Source organism: Chrysochloris asiatica, unplaced genomic scaffold (genome assembly GCF_000296735.1).
Source record: "Chrysochloris asiatica unplaced genomic scaffold, ChrAsi1.0 scaffold00267, whole genome shotgun sequence".
Taxonomy (NCBI): Eukaryota; Metazoa; Chordata; class Mammalia; order Afrosoricida; family Chrysochloridae; genus Chrysochloris; species Chrysochloris asiatica.
In genome coordinates, this window is record NW_006408785.1 from 3,565,038 (window position 1) to 3,571,138 (window position 6,101).

Consider the following 6,101-nt stretch of genomic DNA (forward strand, 5'->3'; position numbering starts at 1 on the left):
TTTCAGAAAGCTCACAGGAGACTTACATTATTTTTTTTATTTCAAAATACCATTTTTATGATATAAAATTTTTTAAAATTCAGCAGAACCAGAAATACGGATGTATTTTGCTGGGCTTTCACATTTGTGGATTTTAATTCATAATCTATTTTTTCAGTACAATTTACAACCTTATTTCCATTCCCAATCTGATTATACAGGGTGCTAAGTGGCAGAAAGGTCTGGAATAAATGCATCCAAAAAATTGCAAAGCTGTGACTCTTAAGTGCATGCAATGAGTCCCATGAGGGTGAGGATACAGTGTCTTGAAAATAAAATAGAGTAAGACAAGGCAACTGGAAGGTTTTAGCTTAAGTTTGTTCAGTCATCCTTGTCTCTTGCTCCATATTTAAGGATGTGCATAAACACAATATAATTGAAATTCCCCTTTTTGTCAGTTGGTGCTTCTTTATACAGTTCATCCACTTCCTTCTCCGAAAACCAATTTCCCATGGTAGTCAGCAGCTCCCACAGGTAATCATCCTGAATGATGCCTGTTGCTTCATCAAAGCAAGCAAAAAGCATTGCTGATGACATCTTCTGGAGCTGTCCCATTTAGCTTCTCCCCAAACATTGTAAGGAACATGGTAAAACTGATGGGGCTTGCAGCCTCATTCATCATGGCATCGAGGTATGAATCCATTGGATTCTTCCAAGAGAAGCAAGCATATCATTCAGATCCTTCTTGTTGATGAAGCCATCTCTATTCTGATCAATCATGTTGAAGTCTCTTTGAACTCCTGAATCAGTGACTTGTCAAATATGGCAACACATTGGATGTTGTACGCTGAGGGCACTTCTTGATGGTCTTGGTCTTTGCATTTTTGCTCGACAGGGTAGCTGTTTAATTTGCCACCAAACTCCAGAACGCAGCTGTCCTGCGTGAATCGAAGAGTTCCATTATCTTTTAATTCCATTTTCCCATGAACTTCTTGAAGTTCCTTAGTATAAATATACATATAGAGGGATTTGTTCCAAGGAAATAACTTACACAGTTTTAGAGCCTGGTAAGTCTCAAATATATGGTCATATATCAAATTGGAGGCTTTTCTTGCAGGAACTAACCAACCCAAAATTGGCAAGTCAAACCGCCTCATAGCCCAAGAAGCAGACATACCTGATAATGACAAGTCAAAAGTAAATTTGAGAGACACAGAGAAAGCAAGCTTTGCTAGAACATCTGCACATACTGGGTGCTTGTCACATCCCCAGAGAAACTCATGGACTTTTCAAATGATTGGCAGCTAATATCAGATCACAAAATGGAGGATTGATTATATGCCAATATGGTATGAAAAATCGGTATCAGTGCAATATCTGCCAAACCAGTGAGAATCGTAGCCTAGCTACGTGTTGTCTTTAAAAATAAAATTTAATACGCCTTTAAGTATGAAACCATATTTATAAATAAAATGACTAAAATGTAGCTTAATTAATGACCTGTTTTTTCTATATTTTCATTTATGTTTAAAGTAGAGAGCTTGCTTTGGACTGTTTGAAATTAAAATGAAGTACTCTTTGAATTAAATATAATTGAAAGCAAACTCTAAATTTTATTAGAGGAGAATTGGGACAAATTGAATACTTTGTGAATCTGGGTATTTATAGAATATAGTTTGTTTTATCTGCTACATTTTATTTACGTTGCCTTTTAAGATGTGAAAATAAATATGATTTTAAAAACAAAAATGGCCATGGGGTGTCATTTTTTGGGGAAATTTTTATTGTGAATTTAATGAAGGTTTACAGAGATCATGAATTTCATATTCAACAAATCACACACTTTATTTCATCTCAATGATTACAACTCTGTCCATGTAACAACAGCTATCCCACCCTCTGCTTCCTATTTCCATTCCACCTGTCTTCTCATCTACTTTCAACTCTGTCAATAAGTAAAAGCCCTTTTGATATTGACTGGCTTACCATTCCATTGTGTTGTAGTTTCACCAATATACATATAGAAGCTTAGCTGAAAAGTGAGCTAGTAGGAGGAGTTCCGTTTCAGACCTGAAGAGTGGCCAAGGGCCATGTTGTTGTTGTTGTTAAGTACAGTGGAGTCGATTCTGACTCATAGAGACTCTACACAGGGTTTCTGAGTCTGCAGATCTTTATGGGAGCAGAAAGCCTCGTCTTTCTCCCGCCGAACAGCTGGCAGTTTCTCTGACCAGTAAGTTGGTAATTTTTTTTCTAATTTGAGTTTCAGTCATATGGTGCTATTACAAAACTCAAAAATAAACTTTTAAGACAAGCTGTACAAAGGTGGTGGGTGGTGGTGGTTATGTGCCATGGAGTCGGTTCTGACTCATAGTGACAGGGTTTCCGAGGCTGTAAATCTTTACGGGAGTTCAAATCACCATTAGCTATATATTTGGAAATTGATCTTTATTTAAGGGAATAAAATTACACTCCTTGAGAATTGTTCCAGACAGTCTAGTCCTCCTGGTTGCCAAAGTACTAATCCTTTTTTCATTTTCTCCCTAATGTTGTACTTTACTTTATCATCCTCTGGATTGGAGAACTTGAGTTTGTATATCATCCTGATGTGCATGGTGAAAAGATGAAGACAGACCCGTCTTCTCTCCTATTCTTTGCAATGATTGTAGCAGAAAACATCTTGCCAAGAAGCTTATTTAAGGTTCACATTTGATTGGAGGATGAGAACAGAATTATAAATATGAAAATATAGTAAGGCTAAATATGCACATATAGAGTTGCTTACATTATAACTAGTTCTATATAGGATGTGGTTGGAAAAGGTTACTACTTTAACCCCCACAAGGGTTGCTCTTGTTTTTGGGTGCCTTTGAGTCAGTTCTGACTCATAGTGACTTTATACCTAACAGAACAAGACAGTTTCAGGTCCTGTGCCATCTTCACATTACAGTTAAATCTGTTGCTGATGCCACTGTGCCAATCAGTCTCGTTGGGAATATTCTTCTTTACTGCAGACCCTTCAATTTTGCCAAGCATGATGTCCTTCTCCAGGAACTGGTGCCTCCTAATAACGTGTCCAAAGTAAAAGAGATGAAATCTTTACCATTCTGACTTCTAAGGAACATTCTGGTTGCACTTCTTCCAACACAGATTTGTTTGTTTTTCTTGCACTAAATGGTACATTCAGTATTCTTCTCCAACAGAATAACTCAAATGAATCAATTTTTCTAAGATATTCATTATTCATTGTCCAACTTTCACAACTGAAAATACCATGGCTTGGGTCAAATGCTCCTTAGTTCTCAAATTTATATCTTTGCTCTTGAATACTTTTAAAAGAGGTCTTATTCAACACATTTGCTGATTGAAAATGGCCAATGCCTGTACATTTCAGGTTAGTAACGGAGTCCTTGTATGGTGCTGTTGAATAAGCACTGGGATGCTAAGCCCACTCCTTGGAAACTCCAAGCCACTGCTTGGAAACTATACAGGGTTGCTTTGTGCCAGAACTGACTTGATGGCATTTAACAACTACCACAATAATATCTAGGATGTTGATCATTATTTGTGTTATTTTCTTTTGACAAATTCCAATTTACATAGATTTATACTTCTTACAGTCCTTGTTCTTATTATTAATGCATATTTGCAGCTGTGTCTCCTCATTTTGAATTGTTCTATAGGATCCAAAATCTTTACTCCATTCACATCTTCATAGTCAACTCTACTTTGAGGAGTTAGCTCTACCCTAGTTACATTTTGAGTGTCTTCTAACCTGAAAGGATCTTCTGAAATTGTATCTTAACAATATTCTGATGCTATTTATAATGTTTTTATCTTCCAGCAATATATCTAACAATGTTCTGCTTGCATTCATAATGTTTTTAGTGGCGAAACAGAATTAGTCCATCTCTTCCTCTTCCTGGTCACTCTTAGTCTGGAAGCTCTGCTGAAACCTGTTCATCATTGGTGACCCTGCTGGTATTTAAAATATGGATGCCATAGTTGCCAGTATCACAGCAACACACAAGCCACCACAGTATGATAAACTGAGAGCTAAGTGGTAGCCCATTAAGAAAGAGAGTGATTAAAATACAGTGTCCTGAATTAAAAATGTTCAGAAAGTAGCTTCTTATTGAACTCAGAGTCCATAATGATCCCAGAATGCTTAATTATGTACACACCATAGTTTTCTTCACTGAGTAGAAGTGGCTCAAAATGTCTACATTTCACATTTTGGAGAATTAATTTTATTTAATGTTACTTACTTACTTTTCTCTATTTGAAAGTAAATCTTTCCATTTCGGTCTAACAGAAGTATACTTAAAGAATTGCAGGTTAGAATGAAAACGATGGGCATAAAATGGGCTGTTTAGGGCAGTTGTAATTTTATTTTTAAAGCTAAGGTGCTGGTTTGTCATAAATGAATGATTACTGCCAAACAATAGAACAAACAAGTAGTTTACTTAAAACATATTGTCGTCTAATTTGGTATGCTTTAAGAAAAACAATTAGTTTACAAATTTATTTCATTCATTTATCGAAAAATTATTTGTTGACACCTACTATGTACCAGATACTGTTTTTGGGTCTGTGAACAAAACAAACCAACCTAGACTTTTGAAGCCTACATCCCAATGTCAGAATATAAAGAGTAATACTAATTATCTTAAAAGAGAAATATATGATGTGAAAGACCATTTCATAAAAAAGATTAATTTTATAAGACAAGAACTACAAAACATTTGGTCACATTTTAATATGATTGCACATGTATTTGAAAATAACTTAATTGTAGATAAAATAACAGACACATTTTATTATTGACTTGAAGACTTTTTGAGATTTTGATCATATTCATTTTTACTTTTGATAAGTACAGTCATTTTACCACCATTAAAAAATATTCTTCCTTAAAATAAAAGAAAATTCATTTATTGAACTTTGTTGTTGTTGTCAAGTGCCATCAAGTCATTTCTGACTCATACCCTATCTGTCTAGACTTTTTGAGGAGCGGCTGGTAGGTTTGAACCACTGACCTTGTGGATCACAGTTCTGTTGGACTTTAAGAGACAGTAAATCAGAAAAAAAATTAGTATAATATTAAAACTCATATATTTGGAAAAATAAAATTTGCAAAACTTAGTGATGTTTGTTGTTGGTTTTATTAAAGTACCACTGAGTCAGTTCCAACTCATAGTGGCCCTATCTAGGATTCTGAGGATCAGCTGGTGGTTTTGAACTGCCAGCCTTGTGGTTATACTACAGCTCCAAAGCAGGACTCCAATTTATTGATAAATACTATTATATACAGAATCCTCTAATAATAGTGATCTGTGGGTAGATAAACAGGCAGAATGGGTGTGGTAGGAAATATGGAAGTATATCCATAAATATGTAAAGATTTGGCAAAAGATACTTATACATATTCATGAATGTGGGACCAAGTGATGAAAACTTCTTAGACATTACCAAACACCTTCAGGGAATAGGTTGCTGCTCTTGGTCTTCTCAGGACCATAGTCTCAAGGGACAGCATAGTCAATTGGCATAATGTAGTCCACAAAGACAGTGTTCTATATCCTATTTTTGTGAGTAGTGACTGTGATCTTAAAAGCTCATGAGCAGTCATCATCTATTGGGCTCTCCCTATGCGGAGAGAAGAGTGATGAAAATTGCAAACAATAAGTCCAACGAACTATGGCTGCTACTACCAACAGCTCTGAAAGGGATCACATTACTCCTGGGAAAATGTGTAGAATAGAAGTCAAAATTCTGGTCAGAAAAAGACTGGAGGAACCCAAGACTATGGCCCTTGGTCACCCTTCAGGTTAGCAGCTGAACTCACCCTCATGGCTCAATTTTCAGGCAAGCAATAGATGGGTGTATAGGGAGGACAGCAGCACTACTGAACTATGCACACCACAGAGTGATCTACTATTCAAGATCAAAAGAAGTTCATTTACCTAAGGACAACATTCAGGAGGGTTTGATAGAAGGAAGAATGGAAACAAGAATCAGAGGAAGGAAGTGGGATCAAGGGCTTTAGATTGAGGGTATTGCTGTCTTTGAAATATTTGTTGAATGTAAAACTGATTATCTGCTCTGTAAACCTTCACTCAATA

At 36.0% G+C, this 6,101-nt stretch overlaps 1 protein-coding gene and 1 pseudogene across 1 annotated transcript in view; one reads left to right on the forward strand and one right to left on the reverse strand.

Annotated features, from left to right (window-relative positions):
* The window catches only part of LOC102832836 (potassium voltage-gated channel subfamily H member 8-like), a gene marked incomplete at its 3' end in the record, with an annotated part of 520,053 nt that overhangs the window by 184,063 nt on the left and 329,889 nt on the right, over positions 1–6,101 (forward strand). The gene's annotated exons all lie outside the window — the stretch shown is intronic.
* Positions 361–3,012, reverse strand: LOC102830930 (annotated as a pseudogene).